This window comes from Chrysemys picta, chromosome 13, assembly GCF_011386835.1.
Source record: "Chrysemys picta bellii isolate R12L10 chromosome 13, ASM1138683v2, whole genome shotgun sequence".
Taxonomy (NCBI): Eukaryota; Metazoa; Chordata; order Testudines; family Emydidae; genus Chrysemys; species Chrysemys picta.
Genome location: NC_088803.1, coordinates 34,264,775 through 34,286,922, shown reverse-complemented (window position 1 = coordinate 34,286,922; position 22,148 = coordinate 34,264,775).

The window sequence follows — 22,148 nt, the reverse complement described above, 5'->3', positions numbered from 1 at the left end:
GCTTAGTGAGTGGTGAGAGAGCTAAGTGCTGCCACCGTAAATGCCGCATTCATTTAGTATTTTCAAACTCATTAATAGCATTCCCAGCAAGACCCCAAAGAACAACTGGTGGATCAAGGGGTAAATTAGTACTTGCAATCTCTGATCTGTCAGCAGATTATGTTGTGAGTTGCCGAATGACAGAGCATGCTCTCCAAATGTGTATAAGGAAAGCATTGCCCTGACAACATCTTTCCACTTGCCTGTTGAAATTTAACATCTGTTTTTCTGTGCCCTTCCATTTAATGAAAGATGGCATTGCTTGTCAGAAATCTCTTGCTTGCCAGAAATCTCTTCCTTGTCCCATAGGGGAGGATGTAGTTTCCCAGGATAGCATGCTCCTTTATGTTCTACAATGTGGTCCTCTGGGAACAAAACTCCCTTCCCCTCCAACCCTGCATTTTGGGCAAAACCCCCAAATTCATAAAATACAATATACCTTCCCTAGGCATATTGGTCCATCATGAGCAGTTGACAGCTCTAGGTCTGATGGTGGGAGACATGGGTGTAGTTGCTGCTTGTGGCGGATGGGTAGTACTGGCTTTCCTGGGTGTCTCTGTACTGGGAGAACCAAAGCCAGAGATCTGAACACCCCCAAAAGTTTTGCAGAGTTGGAATTTGGATCTGAACTTTAAGTCTTAAATCCATATCTATATACAATCAGGGTGAAGGAGTGGATTTGCTGGAGGGCTTTTGCTTCTCTGAGATTCTTGAAATAGATTCAGGTTATATAGAAAAGGTCCATCGGTGAAACTCACCTTGTGGGACTTAAGCAGTGCATAGAGAGGAAGGATGGGCCAGTGGGTAAGAGTGCTCCCCTGCAGCTCGGGAGACCGGCATTCAATTACTTTCTCCCTGGGTAGCCTAAGCCAAATCATTTTGGCCCAGATGCGAGTTAGGTGCCTAAATACCTTTGAGGATCTGGGCCTTTGATTCTCTGCACTTCCATTTCCCATGTGTAAATTGGAGATAACTGCACTGCCCTAACATACAGGGGTGTCAGGATTAATACATATAAAAACGATGAGGTACTCAAATACACAATCATGGGGTGCATATAAGCACCTAGGACAGATTGGCTTTGCGCTGGCTCTGTGCTCAGAGGTGAATTTCACTCCATATGAAAGAATCATGAGTCTGAGCAAGAAGCTCAGAAGGAGAATTTGAGCAGCAAATAGCACCTTTTGGCCACCAAGCAGCAGATGACAATAAAAGCTAATGGAACAAAAACGCTCAACTTTTTTATTCACTTTACAAAATGAATTTCTTGAGTGAGTTCCGAAGCTGGACGCTTTCAAAGGCTCCTGACTCCTGGTTTCTCTTTGACTTGTTTTATGATGTTTACTGAAAGTTCAGAAAATTAAATCTTTTGCAGTTTCAGAAATGCACATGATGGATGTGTTTTGGGATTCAAATCAAGGGAGGGAGAATGCTTCTTTAAATTATTAGCTTGGCTCCTCTCCACCATGCTGCTGCTCTGTTAATTAAACAGCGGACATATGTTAAGGCTGTTTTACAAGCATCTGGAAAGAAAAATTAACATTTTTTATCACTGTCACTGTAATTTCTTAACTGTATGTATATGTGGACAATATGAAAATTGGTTTCATTAAAAAAGTTAGAGTGGCTCTCTTTCATTATAAAACAAGCTGTATGAGGAAGGGGAATCTGAATGACTGATGAAAATTCTGGCTAGGTGAATATGTGGTATGACTTTATGCTTGATGAGACATTGGCCCACAGCTATGAAAATGTAATAGTGTATATTTGTAGCAAAAGAATAATACTATGCATGTCTATAGGGCCTTCTGCTCAAAGATCTCAAGGCGTTTTGCAAACAATAATGACACCATGTGTAGTATTTAGGAATTGGTTGGTAGTCCGTTGGATGGTTTGTACACCCACTGGTAGCTTTGGCTGTCTTCTATGGTTCAGGGGCCACTGCAGCCCTGTGCATATGTAGCTAGGCCTCAAGTGCTGTATATAGTTCATTTGGACCCCACTCTGCTCGTGTGGTTCCTTCCTGTTATGTTTGTTGTATAAAGAGCTAAGGACACAACAGTTTTTTAGGGTAAGGAAATATTATTGGCAAATGGGGAAATCTGAGGCCTATCTTAAATAATTTGTCCAAGGTCACACACGAAGTCTGTGGCAGAGCAGGAAAAAGCAGCCTTCTCTCCTGACTCTCAGATCTATACCCCAAAGCACAAGATTATCCTTCCCCCATCTTGCACTCTTCATGAAGTGCAGTTGTGGGGGCTATGGTAATTGAACTCATTGAGAAGCTGAAGATACTTGGGTGTCCCAACACAACTGAGGGTGTGTCTAAGGTTGTACAGTGATGATGTAACTTCACACCTTTTTTTTGTCACAGCTTGCAAATTCATGATGGCCTCCCTCAAACTTTAGGAGGAAGAGTAACTATCCATGCTTTATTCCAGGTGAGCATGAATTGATTTCTGAGCAACTGCCAAATTGCATTGGAGCTCCCTTGGGAAGGCAAATGACCCCCTCATGAATGCTACAGGCCTAGTTTATAATTGCCAACGTAATGGACAGCAGACAAGTAGGTGATTGTTAATAATTCATGTAAAGGAGTTACGGAAAAAGAAGGGAGATTTCTAAAGTTCTAATAAAACAGAGGAGCTGGGAAGGTTCGTGGCTTCTGCTCCTCCTCGCATCACTGCTTCACTTTCCAAGCATTATAGGACCAGTGATAAAATGAAGCTCCAAAGATGGTTACACGGCTCTAGATCTAAACTTCCACACAGTCCAAAGGAAGGGATGGTGCCATGGAAGCCTTTGAGTCTCCCCTTTATCATAGAATGGGGGAGACTCCTTTACGGCCTCCATATGTGGATTTAGAGGGCCTGACCTTGGCCAATAGTGTCCATGGGCTTCATGGTACATCTGCTTTGCTTGTGGAATAGAACTGGATCTTTTAGTCTCCTGTGCAACATTCACATCAAATTAAAGGAACGTCAGACTACAAGGTGATATGTTTTATACTCTGCTCCCTTCTGCCCACATGTTAAGGTGGAAATTTATTTACTGGATTAGAACTCAGTAGTTCCAGATTCCCAGTCCCCTGTTCAGACCACTAGGCACTTTAACACAGTCAAAGTTACCACACGATATTAATAGCAAGGCCCATTAGTTGGAAACTGAAGAAATAAATGATCGGGGTGTGGGAGAGCATTCTTAGGTTATATGTTGCATTGCATGGTGCCAATTAAACACATTCCTAAATTGGCATATTTGATCTATTCAGTTTCCAGGACTCTCAATCCACTGTTGCTAATTATGACAATATGTTGCTTGTCATTGAAGAATTGTCCAAATCCAAATTTCCTTGAGTAATGAGATACACTTAACTCCAGCTGGACAGAAAAGTTTCCTAGTCCCTAACAAAAGAATATGACAGGGTTTCAGCATGTCTACAGAATTGCTCCATAATGGGCTGTGAAATTTGAAGACTCAGGACCAAATGCTGCCTGACTTACTCTCACAAATAGTCCAACTGAAGCTAATGGTACTATGCATATGAAGAAGGACCTGATCGCAAGACTGCTGAAGTCAATGGGCGTTCTTCTATTGACCTCAGCGGGCATTAGATCAGATTCAAATTTAGCAGGATTTGGCTGTCAGTATACAACTATCTGAACAGCAAATGAACTGTAAAAGCTTAAAGGCTACAGCATCTGATTTTATCTCTGCATTCAAAACAACACATCTCCATTTGGAATCTTTCGCTATTCCATAAAGTATAGAGAGAATTCACAGCTAGGCAAACTATGCAGCAAGCAGACTACTACCCAGACCAAATTCTTACCCTCTGACCCATGCCAAGTAGTCTCTTAAATGTGGTGTACACTTAAACCTTAGACTGGCATAGCTACGTTGGCCAGAGGTGTGAAAACCCCTACATGAGAAAAAATAATGCAGGCAGAAGTCCCGCAGAAGAGCGGGGGCAATCCAGCTTACTGCATTGAATGCAGCATGTATGATTATCTGCCTTGTGGGCAGGTGGCATATGTGTGCATTCGACGCAAGCCACTTATGATCCTCAGAGACCAAGTACGGGCTCTTGAGACCAGAGTGGTTGAACTGAACGAGCTAAAGGAGACAGAGGTACATAGATGAGAATTTCTGGGACACAGTAGAGTGGTCCCACCCCTGGTCTAAAAGCCACTGTACTTTTGAGGAGGATGAAAGTCTCAGAGAAGGAGAATATCAAGCCGGAGCAGAGGGAAAGGATCCTATAGTTGGGATTCTCCAGCCAGATGACGTAATGGTATTATCTTGCATTGAAGATACCCCTCCAAGGTATCTTTATTAGGAAGAGACAGGTAATAGTAATGGGGGATTTGATTATTAGAAATATAGATAGGTTTAGGACTGCATTGTAAATTGCCTGCCAGATGCAAAGTTTGCAGACCTCTCGAGACATCTAGACAGATTTATGTGCAGTGTTGGAGAGGACCATGGTTGTAGTATGTGTAGGTACTAATGATATAGAGAAAGGTAGGAGATTTTGGAGGCCAAATTTAGGCTGCTAAGTAAGAGACTAAAGTCCAGGACCTTCATGGTAGCATTTTCTGAAATGCTTCCAGTTCTACACACAGGACCAGGTAGACTGGCAGAACTGCAAGGTCTCAAAGAGTGGATGAGATGATGGTGTTCAGAGGAAGCATTTAGGTTTTTTAGGAACTGGGGAAAGGAGGAGCCTAGACAGGAAAGATGGGCTCAAACTAAGCCAAAATGGAACCAGATTGCTGGCATGTAAAACCAAAAAGGTCATAGAGGAATTTTTAAACTAATTCTCAGGGAAAGTCACAAGGTGCAGAGGAGCATACAGTGTGGACAGAGTCAGCCCTCGGGGAAGATTTATGAAGGAGGATTCTTTATATCCTAGTAAAGGGGACAGGATAGAAGTTGATAAAGTACAGGTAGGGATTGAAGAGAAACAGTAAAAAAAAAAAAAGAGTCCCATTCAATTACGTCACATGAAGGTAGACAACTAAATATTGACAAATTTGGTAAGTGATTGTATACAAATGCTAGAAGTCTAAATACTAAAATGGGTGAACTTGAGTGTCTGATATAAAATGAGGATACAGGTATAATAGGCATCATCGAAACTTGGTGAAATGATGATAATCAACGAGACACTGTAATACCAAGGTCCAAAATATATAGGAATGACAGAACAGATCGTGCTGGTGGGGGAGTGGCACTATATGTGAAAGAAAGCAGAGAGTCAAATATAGTAAACATATTAAATGAATCATGCATTCTCTATGGATAGAAATTCTATGCTTGAATAACAAGAGTATAGCAGTAGGAATATACTACCAACCACCTGATCAGGATGGTGACAGTGAATGTGAATAGCTCAGGGAAATTAGAGAGGCTACAAAAACAGAAAACTCAATAATAATGGAGGGGATTTTAATTACCCCCATATTGACTGGGTACATGTCACCTCAGGATGGGATGCAGAGATTAAATTTCTAGACAACATTAATGACTGCTTCTTAGAGCAGCTAATCCTGGACCCCCCAACGGGAGAGGCAATTCTTCATGTAGTTCTAAGTGGTGCACAGGATCTGGTCCAAGAGGTGAATATAGCTTAACTGCTCGGTAATAGCGACCATAATGTAATTCAATTGAACATCTTTTTAGAGGGGGAAAATACCAAAGAAACCCACCGCAGTAACATTTAACTTCAGAAAAGGGAACTGCACAAAAATGAGTAAGTGAGTTAAGTGGAAATTAAAAGGAACAATCACAAGAGTGAAATACCTGCATGTACATGGGAACTTTTTAATAACTCCAAAATAGAGGTTCAAATGAAATGTATGCCAAAAAAATATTAAAAAAAAAAATACCAGCAAGAGGACCAAAAATGCCACCATGGCTAAACAACAGAGAAAAAGAGGAGGTAGGAAGTCAAATCCTACTGAGGAAAGTAGAAAGGAGTATAAACTCTGGCAAGTGAAATGTAACAGTATAATTAGGCAGGCCAAAAAAGACTTTGAAGAGCAACTAGCAAGAGGCCCAAAAACTAACAGTAATGTTTTTTAAGTACATCAGAAGCAGGAAGCCTGCCAAGCAATCAGTGGGGCCACTGGACAATCAAGGTGCTAAAGCAGCACTCAAAGAAGACGGGGCTGTTCACAGAGAAGCTAAATGAATTCTTTATATTGGTCTTCACTGCAGAGTTTATAAGGGCAAATCCCACACCTGAGCCATTCTTTTTAGGTGACAAATCTGAAGAAGTCTCCCAGACTGAGGTGTCAATAGAAGAGGTTTTGGAACAAATTGATAAATTAAACAGTGATAAGCCCACAGAACCAGATGAGATTCACCCAAGACTTCTGAAGGAACTCAAATATGAAATTGCAAAACTACTAGCTGTAGTATGTAACCTATCACTTAAATCAGCCTCTGTACCAGTTGACAAGAGGGTAGCTAATGTAACACTGTTTTTTTAAGAAGGCTCCAGAGGCGGTCCTGGCAATTACAGGCTGGTAAACCCAACTTCAGTACCAGACAAATTGGTTGAAACTATAGTAAAGAACAGAATGATCAGACACAGATGAACACAATATGTTGGGGAAGGGTCAACATAGCTATTAGAATTCTTGGAGGTTGTCAACAAACATGTGGACGAGGGTGATCCAGTGGATGTAGTATACTTTGACAAGGGCCCTCTCCAAAGGTTCTTAAGCAAAATAAGTCGTCATGGGGTAAGAGGAAAGGTCCTCTCATAGATCTGTAACTGGTTAAAAGATTGATCTCAGTACAGATCAATGCACTCAATACAGATCCGTGGGGGACACTGCTATTTACCTCTCTCCACTGTGAAAAATGTTATTTGTTCCTCCCTTTGTTTTCTATGATGTTCAAAATATTCCTAAATGATCTAGAAAAAGGGGTAAATAGTAAGGTGAAAAAGTTTGCAGATGACACAAAATTACTCAAGATAGTTAAGTACAAAGTTGACCACGAAGAGTTACAAAGGGATCTCATAAAACTGGGTGACTGGGCAACAAAATGGCATATGAAATTCAGTGTTGGTAATTGCAAAGTACTACACATTGGAAAACAATCTCAACTATACATATGATGGGGTCTAAATTAGCTGTTACCACTCTATGCTCTAGGTGTACCTAAGACTCATTAGTTAATAAACCTGTTCTGTTAATTCCCTTTGAAGCATCTGGCACTGGCCACTTGGAAGACAGGATACTGGGATAGATGGACCATTGGTCTGACCAGTATGGCTGTTCTTATGTTCTTATGAAAAAAGCACATCCCTGATCAAGATAGCTAAGCTGACAAAACCCCCATTGTATATGCAGCTATGCCAATAGAAGAGTGTCTCTGTTGGCATAGCTAATGTCGTTTGAGAAAGTGGTGTTCTTATCCAGCAGAAAAACACCTCCTATTGGTCTACACTACATCTACACTAGCTGGTTATAACAGTATAGCTGCTGGCATAGTCTCCGTAATGTAGACATAACCTTACTCCCTCTGAAGTCCTATTGAAATCAATGGGAGTAGCTTCATAGGAAGATACTATTCAGTGAGAAGCGACAAAGAGTCCTGTGGCACCTTATAGACTAACAGACGTATTGGAGCATAAGCTTTCTTCGTCAGACGCAGTGAGAGTAAGGCTTCACTAGAAATGCTGCAGATGCACCACCATCAGGCTTTCAGTATAGCCACTACATACACTGGTGGGAGGGAGTCTCCCATCACTGTTGTTACTCCACCTCCCCAAGAGGCAGTAGCTAGGTTGATGGAAGAATTCTTCCATCGTGGGGTTAGGTCAGCATAGCCACATTGCGTAGGGATGTGGATTTTCCACAACTCTTTAGCTATATAACTGGCGTCGACCTAACTTTTTGTGTAGACATGGCCTAAGAGTGGCAGAATCAGGCTCCTAATCATCTGTGAGACCAACGTATTACTCTGGCATTTTTCCATTCAAGAATCATCTCACCCTTTGCTCCTTTCCCATAATCCTCTCCCCACCCCCACTCTCCATTTGTCCACTGTGTAATACAATAAAAAAATAATCTTTTTACATGTCCCAATCTTGCTCCCATAGAAGGTCAACTGGAATTTTGCAATTGATTTCAAATGCTGCAGGATCAGGCCCCAAAGTGAATATAAACATTCAGCTAACTGGTTAATATATGTAACCAGTCCTGTGTGCATGTTATTAAAATAATGAATGCAGAAGGATGGATTGTCAAATGAATTAATCTCGGGCTCCTGATGATATCACAAACCACTGGGGCTTTACGCTCACAGGTTGCAATTTCATCAGAGCCCCCTGCCTATTGATTTATACCCATGAAACCCATCCTTTCCCCTATCCATTATACTAAGTGCAATGTTAACTTACCAGAGAAAATCTGAGTTCATTTGAATTTTTTTTTAGTTCCTAAATTAATGTTTTTTTAAGGGATGTCGTAATCAGGCACGTTTGTATTAAGAGAAATATTACAAGAATAAACCCCTCAAGGTTAGTCAGAGATGGGAAAAGAGCATATTTGGCTTTTACAACAAGGAGTCTGGTGGCACCTTAAAGACTAACAGATTTATTTGGGCATAAGCTTTCATGAGTAAAAACCTCACTTCTTCGGATGCCTTTTGTTATCTTGGCCTTCTTTTCTCCAAGACATTAGCAACATGAATGAGATCTGAGAATTTTAACCCTGTTTTACCAGGGAGAGTTAACAGATGAATGTGGTTAATTTATTTGATGAATTAGTGCCACGTGGACTCAGTTTTGGTTCTCTTTCTAACAATATAAAATTGTAAAACTGCAGGTTGTATAATTAGTTCAAATTATCCTGTTATAATGATTAGGCAGATTTGCCTTTTTTGCTGCTATCACCAGGTTGTCTCTATAAACAGGTCACCGTGTTACTGCAAGATGTAGAGTCTTCTATTTTTATTACTTAATAAATGCAGTATTGCCCGCCCCAAATGTGCCAAAATCAAGCCCCCACCCCAAATTACGCGATTGTCTTAAAAACCATGAGAATTTTTGAAAAATAATATATTTTGGGTTGTTTTTATTTGCCTTCTGGTTTTGGAGCCATTAGGGTACACTGGGGTAAAGTTATCAAGCATTCTTCTGCAATCATCAAGGCTAGAAACGTACCTTTTTTCCCCAAACAAAAACAGATTCTCATGAGATTCTTGTCTCTGGGAGCTGGGGCTTTAAGGAAAACATCAAATATCATGAGATTCTCAATAAAATCATGAGGACTGGAAACACTGATTCCTCCCATGTAGTTATAAACTGGAGGTACAAAACAAGAGATTGAAATTCAGCTTTTCATAAAGGGGGAAGGACAAAAACTCACTGAAATGATAAAAGTTTTTCATAAAAAGGGGGGCAAATTGCTTCATTTCAGCAGGTGTCAAGAACCTGGATGTTTAGAAATGATTGAATCTAGTTTCCGTCAAAAGAATGAAATGTGTCAATGTACATGATGTAATGGGTTAGGAAAGTATCTTACCTTAGATATTTATATGGCCCCTGTTATTGTAGTATCAGAAAGCTTTGCAATCTTTTAGTGGTTTTAATCCTTGTAACACCCCTGTCAGGAAAGGAAGTGCTGTTATCTAGGCAGAGATACTATGGCTGGTGTACACTAGACAGTTAGGCTGACCCAACTATGTCTCTCAGGAGTGTGAAAAATTCACGCTGTCTTCACTAAGTCCCTGTGTAGACAGTGCTAAGTCAGTGAAGGAATTCTTCCATTGACCTAGCTGCTGGTCCTTGGGGCCATGGATTTACTACAGTGAAGGAAGAACCCCTTCCATTGTTGTAGGAAGTGTCTACAATGAAGCGCTTTAGCGTTAGTGTTTCTAGTGTAGCCATGGCCTCAGTGACTTACCGAAGGTCATGCAAGAAAGTCTGTGGTAGAGCTAGGACTTAAAGCAAGGTCTTCCAAGTCTCATGTGAGCACCCTAACCACTGGATCATCTGTCTTCTCACTACTTCCTCCTGAGCATTAGTCCGGTATAACAGAATTCTATTGTAGGGATTCTCAGATCAAAATGTTCAAGCCTGAGTGTCTAAATTCAAACAAGACCTTAACTTTAGGCACCTTGGTCTGAACAATTTGTGGCCTGATTTTCAGAAGTGCTGAGCACCCACAAATTCATTGACTTCAAAAGGGGCTTCAGGTGCTCAGCACCTCTGAAAATCAGACTACTTGTCCTCAGACTTTTTCATAGCATGGATAATATTTGATGAGAGAGCTTCACCTCCCTTCCCATTCATGACTGTAGGGATTAAAACAGTTCCCATTCATAATTGCATAAGCCATCTCCCTTCCCATCCATGATCCCATAATGGCCCTGTGGCAATTATAGTAATAGACTCCATGGAACAGCAACATTAGGAAAGTATTTATGTGTATCTGTAGCTGTGCTTAATTGTCTAGTAGGCTGAGCTTGGGAACCAGGAGACCGCAAGCTTTGCAGTCAGTTCCTGGAGAATAATGACACTAGTCTTTCAGGGTGTCAAGTATCAGGGGATAGCCATGGTAGTCTGTATCCACAAAAACAACAAGGAGTCCGGTGGCACCTTAAAGACTATCAGATTTATTTGGGCATAAGCTTTTGTGGGTAAAAAACCTCACTTCTTCAAAAAAGTGAATTTTTTTTACCCACAAAAGCTTATGCCCAAATAAATCTGTTTGTATTTAAGGTGCCACTGGAGTCCTTATTGTTTTTGTAGACTTTCAGGGTATGTCTACATGGAGATAAAAAAACCCTGGCTGGCCTAGGTCATCTGATGCAGGCTCACGCTCCTGGTCTGAAAAATTGCTGTATAGACATTCGGACTCGGGCTCCAGTCCAAGCCCTGGGAGCCTGTGAGGGTGGAGGGTCCCCGAGCTTGGGTTTCAGCCAGATCCCAAATGTCTATACAGCAATTTTTATTCCCACAGTCTGAGCCTCACAAGCCCAAGTTAGCTGACCCAGGCCAGTCGCGGCTGTGAAGAGAAGCTGCTCATTGAGGGATGGGGGACAGGAAGGATTATCTTTAGTTAAACTGCAGATCAGTGCAAATCCAGACCTCACATCTGAACATCCCTGAATCCTGGGCCAGATCCAGAGTTTGTGTAAAGAATTTCTATGACAGAATCATGCCTGTAGAATTGGAGGCCATTATTAAAATGTGGGCTTGTGGAGTCTAAAGTGTTGAGATGTTAATTCTCCCAAACAGCTAACGTTTTGTGAGTGGAGAGAAGAAATCACTGTTATGGTGGATGGGGTGGGTTTTGTTGGGTGTATTTGCTACATACTGAGATGTTCAAAGTCATTGATTTTAATGGGAATGGATGTCCAAATCCCCTAGGCATCTTTGAAAATCTCAGCCTTTACTTCCAACAGCAGCTTGCTAGGCAAACTGCTACTTGTAGCTTCATTTGATGTGGAGGTCAGTGCATCTTGAACACAATTTCCTCTACTGCTGTTGGGGTTAGCACATCACATACATGACTTGACTCAGTCAAAGACTACAGGGGGAAAATATGTCTGATATCAGCTAATGTGTTACACATCTCTCACTTCCAAATGTTGTCTATTCTGCAACGGTAGGCTGTGAAAAGGATCAAGCACACTTGGAGGTTTGTAAAATACTTTCTCCCTGCCTAAGAGTCCTTCATTGTCACAGTCTTTGCCTTTGCAGGTTAATAAAACCATCCATCACACTTCTCGATGACAGATGTCTAAACGTCCGAATAATGCACACCATAGAGAACTATGCATTTTGACAACCAGAATCAGGTTTCTTAAGAGACTGAGAAGACTCCAGAAGTGAATGGAATGCACAGATGTTAGCAAGCCTGTCCTTCTGATTACATTTGCTGCAATGCAGAAGGTATAAATATGTTTGCAAATGCTTGGAAGGCCATGGGAAATGAGAGACTATATTTTAACACCCGGCACTTTTGAGTCCCGGCGTAATCCTGATTTTAAGTACACCTTTTATAGACCAATCTGGCTGAATTGTTTTACAAGTTAAATGAAGCAAAGACTTTGTAGAAGTATTCTTGCAAACAATATAATGTATCACTTAAAGAGCTATAACCAAGCAAGTGGAAAATGCAGCTCACTGAAAATTTGAGGTGGACTAACCATAGTTCATATTTAGCATTACACGGGATTAAATGAAAAGAAATATCAATATGCAGATAAAAACAACGAGGAGTCCGGTGGCACTTTAAAGACTAACAGATTTACTTGGGCATAAGCTTTCATGGGTAAAACACCCACTTCTTCAGATTCATGGAAGAAGTGGGTGTTTTACCCATGAAAGCTTATGCCCAAATAAATCTGTTAGCCTTTAAGGTGCCAGACTCCTTGTTGTTTTTGTGGATACAGACTAACACAGCTACCCCTCTGATAATATGCAGATAGGCATGCTCCCCAGCTACACTCGGTTACCAAGAGATCAATCGGTGTTGTTGGGTAACATTCACCCATGCACCAGAATCATGATGCTGATCATGTGCACACGTGGGTGGGTGAAGGGAAGGCAGGCTAGCATCCATCCAGTGTAGCAAGCTTCCACAGGGCAACCACCCCTCTTTCTTCAATGATAAAGGGGCTCTCATCTGCATGGTCAGCTGTTGCAATGTTGGGGCAAGCTCACCACTCTGGTGCATAAGTGTCTGCTTCCTCATTTGCGGCTATATAACCACTGCATCTTGCTAGCACATGGGCATGTGGCCCAGACCTGAAAGCTGCCCATGTGGAAGTCCCTATGTCTTGCCTGTGGATTGGATTCATAAAGATTTTGCCCCCTTCCCCCCACCCCAATTCCCATTTAATTAATCAAACAAAACCTTTTTACTCTGGCTTTTTATAAGAGTGTGCATGTGCTGGGGGTGGCGGAATGTATTTCACCATTATGCATGTTTGATAAATGGAGGTGCAAGACATGTACGTAAATTGTAAGCTCTTTGGAGCAGAAACTGGCTTTTTGTTCTGTTTGTCCAGTGCCTAGCACAATGGAATCCTGGTGCATGACTAGGGCCGTTCAGAGCCACTGCAACAATAAATAATAATAATATGAGCGACTTTCCCCCCACCCCCAGATGTTTTCAAACAGCGTTAGTGGTCTTTACATAGGGATAAGGGGAACGCACTTCATTACTTGTGAGCTATTCACCACCTTCATAATATTGCTTTATGGCCGATCCTGATGGGTACTCAGTTCCTGCAATTCCCAGAAACATCAGTGAGTTTTATAGCTACTTTGGATTTGGCTCTTTAGCAGGTGAAAATGATGACCCAAAGACTTGGTGTGCCATGCCCTCCTTACCTGCAGGAGTGTTCCTCCACTGTTGGCCAACTTTTTGAAAACTATTGCTTCTGAGTGATATTCCTGCACTGGTGGCTGGGGGAAATATTGCTTTGATTATTCCTGGCTCTCCACTGAAGTATGTCTGACTGGCGTAATTTTAAAGAAAATAACATAACTTTATATGTCCTTTTTGGGAACTAGAAATTCATTATAATTGACCTTTCTGAATGCCAGATTCAGGATCCTATTCTAGATGTCCTAGCCATCTGATCCAGTATGGCGACTCCAAGGTTGCCAACTAGGGGTGAAAATTGCTTCTTTTCAATAATTTAGGCAGAGGCCTTACCCTGGGAGTGAGAGGAATACGGCACCTAATTTAAATTATTCCTTCAACACTTCACAGTTTTGAACCCACTGTTTAGGAAACTGCAATAGCCAGCCGTCCCTTCTTTCTGAAGTTTCAAATATGTCTGAGGCTGTTTTGCCCCGAATTTCCCCAAACTTTACTTTAATTTGCTTTCCTATTATAGTGCTTTGCTTTCCTTCAGCTTTCCTACCAGAACTGTCCAAATGCTCCAACACACAAGACCTTTGGGGCAGGGGCCATCTTTTCATTACATGTATATACAGTGCATAGCACAATGCGGCCCAGATCCCTGAATGACGCCCATAGGCACTACCGAAATACAAACAATAAATAATAGTATTAATTCCCACCAAACTAACAGAGGCAGAGCCTCTTGCACATAAAGAGTTAATAGCTCTAAATCTAAAGTACTCATCTGCAATCTCAATTTGCTCAGAGTCCAGCAGCTGCATTAGTTGTGATAATTCTGTCAGTGAGTGCTGTTTGTACCCAGAACATGCCTGCTAAATTTGTTAAAGAATACCCCAGACTAACGCATCATTACACTCACAAAGTCATCTATCTTTTACTTCAGATTAATTCTTTTTTTTCCCTCTCTCTTCACCTCCTCCATAAATCCTGGTGCACTTAATTAATTTCAGTTCCAGTGTAAGGTCCATAATACAGAATTGTTCAAGCAAACACAAAATTAATTATTCTATTTACGGCCTTCTCATTGAAAGGAGCATTTCATCTTTCATAATTACATTTTGGAACCTCCAATTATGAATTCAGGCTTCTGCTGCTTTGCATACTGTGATTGTACACAAGTGTCCCCATGCCAATGAGAACCAAGATTTGGTTCTTACATTTCATTCCAATTAGACTAAAATCAAGTACAGTTCCATGCTGAAAAACCTTTTGAAGAAGGCTTCAGAAAGGCAGAGAGAGAGAGAGAGACTGTGCTAAAGAATCAGGCTAGGGAAATGAACACATGAAGGTGCGCTTACATTTCTCATCAGGCTAGAGAGATGTCTTCACAGCACAGAACAAAGCATTCTCAAGCTGACTTCATAACACTGCCGGCTTCCACATGTTTAATTATACTGGCACAGGGCCTTAATCAACTCCCTTTCGGGAGACACTTTGGCTTCAAAGGGAGTTGTTAGACTAGGCCCTAAAGTGGGTTTTTGAGATGCATACGCTGTTGGTCAAAAGTACTCCCTGACTATATCCCACATGAGTGACTATTATATTATTAATTATTTATTATTATTAAAGACTTATCACCCCAGAAATGTGCTAGGTGCTTTGCTTTGAGCTGCTTTGTAAATGAAACCTGAAACCACGTGAATGTTCTTGGGCCAGATTCAACAAGAGTTTCATAGCTTTTGTGACTCTTTGGGCAAATTGGTGTGGTGTTTCAGGTGACCTGGAACCCAGCAAATGCAGTTGTGCTTTCAACCTGAGCTTTGGCTAAGTGCCACTGGGTTTGGCTGAGCTTCATGGGGAGGTTTTGGTTTTGCTTGAATCTGAAACTCCTAGTGAAATTTGAGGGATGGAAACTGAAATTGTGCACCTCAAAGAGGACGGGTGTGCACTCCTAGGTTCAAGGGAACTTGGTTCAGGACCATTTGCCGATTAAAAATACAGCAATTTCAATACATTAGGAAGAAGGTGTCTCCTCAGATGATTTAACACAATGTACTAGCGCTTGATTTTGCAGGAACCTATGTTAAGTACGATTTACAGGGCCCTAAGGAGGCTTCAGTTTCTTGTACAGCAGTGGCTCTTACCCTTTTTTCACTTGCAGACCCCTAAAAAAGTTTGAATTGAGGTGTGGACCCCTCTGGAAATTTCAAATGGAGGTGCAGATCCCATTGGAAATCTATCGTCTGTATATGTAGTTGAATTCTGTTCAGACAGTTTTCAGTCTAAGCCTTTTGCGGACCCCTTAGACCAATGGTGGGCATTGCTTTAGACATAGTCCACGGACCACAGATTGAAACCCACTGTTATACAGGACATTTTGCGGGGAAGTGTTTGATAATCAGGTGGGGGATTGGGCCACTTATCAAGGGGCAAGGAGTGAGGAAAGAAGGTGGTGGGTAGGTCAAGTGTTTGTGTTAAGGGGGTGCTAAGAAAGTGGACAGCGACTTGAGGACCATGAGCAGATGCACCCCTGGCACTTGCCTAGGTGCAGACTGAAGTTGCCTCTATCTCCACTGTACAGGAAGCTTGCCATACCAGTTGTGGCCTGGTTATTGTTATGGCACCTGCATGCACAATAGTAGTTCAGAATTGCCTCACTTGACAAGGCGGAAAATATTTATGTGAAATAAACTTGTTTCTTCCTTTTGGCAGGAGGTGGCTGTGGTCCAGTGGAATGAGCCTAGAGCTGGGACTGAAGAAACCTGGTTCTACCCACAACTTTTCCACTAACTCACTGTGTGACCTTGAGCAAATCTTAATTTCTCTGTCTGACCTGTAAATCGGTGATGACACTGACTCAAAAACACTTTGAGCTAGACAATGCCATGTGAATTCCACAGGGGGAATTCTGGGAGGCATTGTGTTTCCTGGAGCGCCATCATATGCAGGGGGTATGTGTCTGCTGCGCTATTCATTAGAAGGATCTATCTTGAGATCGCCAGTAAGCTCTGCCAGCAGTTATGGCCTGGCCCTTCTTTGAGATGGCACTGAAAGCAGTTCCTCCATTCAGGAGAGCACAGGGATTGCAATGTGCTCTGCTCAGGGGTGAATAGGCCAGGGAAGGCTCTTTAAACCAACCCTTCTTTATGCTTGGCCCTTGCTTGTGTGTGCAATCAGGCCCTTTGAAATCTCAGGATAAGAAACTCTCTGCTGAGTGCAAAGCTGGATGACGTGTTGTAAGAGCTCTTAAGTAGCTAGAGTATATGTCTGTCAAGCTTGATCACATTCTGTAAAGACTAAATCTGTGCATCTCCCTTAGAAACACAAATAAATTGCTTTAGCCATATCCATAGTTTTACAATGACTGCTATTCTAATAGAATGAAACACAGTAATCAACTTTATATGGCATATTTCCATGGCATACCAGTTATGTCATGCCTTGTTTATACAATTGGAACTAGGGATTAAGAGGTACACATACTGGGCAGGAGTCCAAAAATACTTTTACAAGCCCGAATTACTGGCCAGCCTATGCAGGACTCGGGGATTCTATGCACATGGAATTTCTTCACCAGCTCCTAAGCGTGGAATTCTCTGCAGGAGCAGAAACTACTTATTTACATTGTATCTAAATTCTAAAACATCTAAGCAGATAGACTTGGCACACTGGTACTAGATGTCATCGCGTGAGCTCCAGCAGGGTGGAATGAATAGCTTGTCATTCTATAGACTGTCACTCTATTGACATTTGCTGTTCAGTGGTCTCATCACCACTTGCTGCTTCGATATTTGGGAATGATGAACATCAGAGGGAAGTTGCACAGAGCCTGGGTGAAGGTGAGGGCAAGTCCTCTGTAGTCAGGGTTGTCAAAATTCACTTAGACTCAACAGATGAGTCAGCCTGAAATCCACTCACCTCCAAGAGATTGATGTCATTCCTCTGCAGAGTTTATTATCGTTGTTATTACTATTTATATTACAGTATTGATGATGGGGCCCTGGTCAGGGATCAGAACCCCATTGTGCCAGGCACTGGACAAATATGATGGCCAACACTTTGGGGATTAATCCAAAGATCTCCAGAGCTTAAAGCTTGGGTCTATACCAGTGTCTATATCTGAGGGCAGCAACAGACTCTTGTCCTCTGTGGATTGGGCACAGAGGGGAAACAAGTAACACACACTGAGCAGTGGGTCATGATGAACATAGTCAGAGCTTGCTGCTACCCAAACATTACAGCATTGTGACAGGACATGAGAACCAGAAAGTGAAACTGAACTGTGAACCTGTTGAGCCAATTTTCACTGTCAGCACTGAGAGAAATGTAAACCGAGCACAAGTAGTGGAAAGTAAGTAGATTTTTATATCATTGCTATTTTAATCAGCGAGTGTTCTTTGTAGCCAAAGGAATTATAAACACATATATAAACACACACCTTTTAAGATGTAAGCAATTCAAGAAAAGAAAAGAGCACAAAGGTATTTGAATCTCAAATAAGATTTGCCTTTAGTTCACACTGAGATATAAGGGAGTGTTCAAGCATTTTCTTAATTTTTCAGAAGCACTCTTATCTTGTAGAATCAGGCCCTAGCTCAGGAAATCTTGAAGATCCTACAGCCCCAATTCTCTTTTCACGTGCACCAGCATAAATAGAAGTCACTTACACTGATATTTGTGAGAGAAGAATCAAGCCCAAAGGTTTGAAACACCCCAAACCAGACAATCAGATCTTGTATTGGCTAGGAAAAATGGTCACATTTAAGTCAGGCTTAGCTATCACAAGCCAGCTAAGTCTGACCTAAGTGCAACTTTTCCCAGTGTACATGTAGGGTAACACATTTAAATCAAGTTAGCAGGTTGAACTATAGACTAGGCTCCTGCTGGCACATATTAGCTAAGACCAACTTAAACTCAGTCTTTTTTCATAGGTCAAAAGAGGGATTGGAAAGAAACTTTCCCCTCTTTCTTCTCTGCCTATAGGAAAAATAGCTTGATTAGATTGTAGGGTTTTATTTTGCTGCTGTTTATTTGTACATGTGCACATGTAACTTACTCAGAAAAAGCTAATGAGTTTTGCATTTAGCTCTGAAAGTGGCGAGTTCTGTGATCAATCTTATTTCTTGCGGGTGTGAGTTCCATAGTCTACATAAATGACCTAGACTGAATGACTAAATAGTCCCCATTAAAGGCACCTGGAAAAAAAACAAGCAGTAGATTCATAGAATCATAGATCTTAAGGCCAGGAATGGACCATTATGATAATATAATCTGACCTTCTACATAACATAAGACCTAGACTTTTACCCAGTAATTCCTTCATCAAGCCCACACCTTGTGGTTGAGCTAGGGAATGTTTTTTAGAAAGACGTCTAATCTTGTGATCATTGATTCAACCTATAACAAAATATTGTTCTTACAGCCATTTGCTAGCAGTAGTTAATTGCTCCCCTCTGAGAAGTGCGAATGTTCCACCTGGCAGCTTTGCTTTTATTTGTTAATTAGCTGTTAATTGCAAAGGCTACTGGGGGGATTTGAAGGTGAAGAAAGTGCATGTAGATTGGTCCAGCACAAAGTGGATAAAATGGGTCCAGAATGGTAATGATGGACCTCACAACATTGCTAATTTATTTCAAGTGGTGTCATGTCCCAATGTTCAGTGAGCTACAAGGGTGAGCAGGGATTTTAAAGTTCTTTAAACATGGCAGCTCGATTTACATCCTGCTGGTTAATAAGGAAATGATGCTGAGAAAGAAAGAAAGAAAGAAAGAAAGAAAGAAAGAAAGAAAGAAAGAAAGAAAGAAAGAAAGAAAGAGTTGCCACCATTTTGAAAAACCAATGATGTTATAACATATCAAGGGTAACTATGCAAAATGAGTGAATGATGAAATAGCTGCCTGATTTTACCAACTTGACTCCAAGTCCATGGAAATTAATACAGACAAGTCCCTGAGAGAAGCTGACATGTCCATCTGGTACTCTAAGAAGTGGCGGGAGGGTTGAGATGAGAAATCAGATATCATTCTTCCTTTCAAAATAAAAGCCAACAGCAGAAAGTGCTAGTTTTTTGGATAGATTGACCTTCTGGGGAGGTGAAAACAGAAGCTCTAAAGAAAAGTTCTTCCTTTCCAAGCAAGAGGAGACACTACAATGATCCTTGAATGGCATTTTCCCACAAACTGTAACTAGATCAAAACACATGGCAGTAACCCTTGTTCTTTGATTGCAGATCATGTAGGAAATGTACAGCCACTGTCTTGATAAAAGGACATAGACTATAATACCTGAAAAGAAGTAATTGACTAAGCAATGTTGTCTGACCTGTGGGAAATAGTTAAAATTATTATTTAGAAAATCTTTGGGAAGTATTTATTAAACATTTAAGACATCTGGCATTGGATCCACAGATACCTGTTCAATTTGGTTTTGGGAAAAGGCTGTGGGTTTGCCTCCCGGAATGATGAAGGAATTTTTTTTTGCAGGTGGATAGCTGACCAAGTTCCTGTTTGAACGACTATTTTGATGCTGCATTTTTTGAACTACTGTTCACTTTACACTCCTCCGGTAGTTCCACTGAGTCAACATCAATGGGTAAGCCTTCACTGAAGACTTGATTTGAGTGTCAGGCCTGGTCGACACTGAAAACTTATATCGGCATAGTTACGTTAATTAGGAGTGTGAAAAAAACCACACTCCTGACAGATGTAGCTAGGCCAACATAACCTCTAGTGTAGATGCAGCTATGTCAACAGTAGAGGGCTTCCGTCAATATAGCTAACTTTGTTAGCAGACGTGGTGTTCCTGCACTGACAGAAAACCCCTTTCCATCTATGTAGGCTGCTTCTATTCTATGAGGTTATGCCAACATAACTAGGCCATTATAGGCTCCGCAGTGTAGACATATGCTTACTTGGATGTTATCCCTAAGTCTCTGCCTATCCACACACAAAACCCTCTCACTGAGTTAAATGGTGCTTTCAGCCTGGGCTAGCTGGCCTAGCTGGGGTTATGGGTTAAAGCTTGGGTGCCATTTTCACTCAGGCTGGTAACTTGTGTACTTTGCGGTATGGATGCAGGCTAAATCACTTCAGCTGACAGTCCTCCAGTGCCTTCCCACAATTCCCCCTAGGGGCCCAGAAGGATAGACAAGTTCTTCCACAATTCAATGGGAAAGACTCAGAGTAGCTTAACTTAGTGTGGCACAAAAGAACCAAGGAAACACCCCAGAAGTCCTAGCGACACACACAGGTGAGTGCAGCAGCAGTGAAGACACAGTAAATGAGTAGGGATCTGCATTGTGACTGCTCACATCTGGGTGAGGCTAACCTGGGTACTCATCCTCAGGTGCTGATCACTCCGGTTAGCTCTGCAGTGAAGACATAGATAGATTAGACAGATAGGCTGTCATGTGTCCATCACGACAGATACCATACCATGCCCGATTCTTCTCTTTAATTGAATATGCCTTTTATTAGAATCATGTCAACCTATTGCAGCAGTACAGTGTACCTTTCATACTATCAGCACCTTTATTTACCATGCCTTTTAAGTTACTCCATCCATGAAGGGTGAACGTGCAGTTGCTTCCATCAGCACAAGTCCCACACAACATAACATGGTCATTTTCACAAGTGAAAGACTCCGAAGTATCCTTTACAGCAGTCAAACCATTCTGTTCATTTCATGGGAATCATATGAGTTTACTTTCAAGAAACATTCACCCTTCTGTACCTGCAGAGAAGACACCAAGAAATGAACGTTGCAGCTTCAGAGCTTCACTCGTTCTACATATTGATGTAACAGTGTTCATTCCTACTGTTCTTCCATCTCACTTTGCTGAGAAGCGAGAAAGCACACAGATTAAGCTAATGAAGATTGTTATGAATTGTAGGCAGCAACAACAACAAAAAGTCAAATTGTGGGAAAGCAAATGTGTTAATTACCACCCAGTTAATGTACAGACTGAGAGTATGTCTACACTACAGCGGCTACTATGGCATGACTGTAGTGTAGAGACTTGCTACATTGGAAGGTTTTTTTCCATGAATGCAGGTAATCCACCTCTCTGAAAGGCAGTAGTTAGGTCAATGGAAGAATTCCTAGCTGTGTCTATGGTGGTTCACACACAGCATGAAATTGACTTAAGTTTTAGGTGTAGACCAGGTCTAAGATAGGGTCTGAGGCAACTGATGTGTTCCTATTGCCATAAAAGCTTCTAGGAACCTATGACCAGGGCTACTAGGTGCTACAGTAATAACATGTGATGCATTATTACATCTGAGGTTCCAGTGTGCGACTATCATTAATCTGCAGGTAGAACTTCCTACAGATTAGTCACCCCAGGTAGAACTATGCCTAAAAATCAGTTTGAGAGCTTTTAGTGACAAACATGCTCGCTTTTAAACTGGTTTGGCTGCTGTATTTCTCTCTCTCTCAAACTCTTTATTACAACTCTGGACTTTCCTTGCCATGTTAAAAGCTAACCATTTTAGTAAGGAAACCCAAGTGGGTGCTTTGGGATTCTTCACAACAAGAGGAGTATTGTGCTTAAAGTGTACCCTCAAAAATACCGAGGCATTCAAAACAATGTTTAACTCTTTAGAAATGCATTCCATGCTAAGGAAAAATAGTGCAATGCAATGCCTCATAGAGGCCTGAAAGATGGATTTGAAAAGAATGTGGGTCCAAAACAACGCTGCCTTTAAATTCTTCTCTCTAAGACATAAGAAGAAACTTAGAAGCAAAGATATATTTTTGTCACAA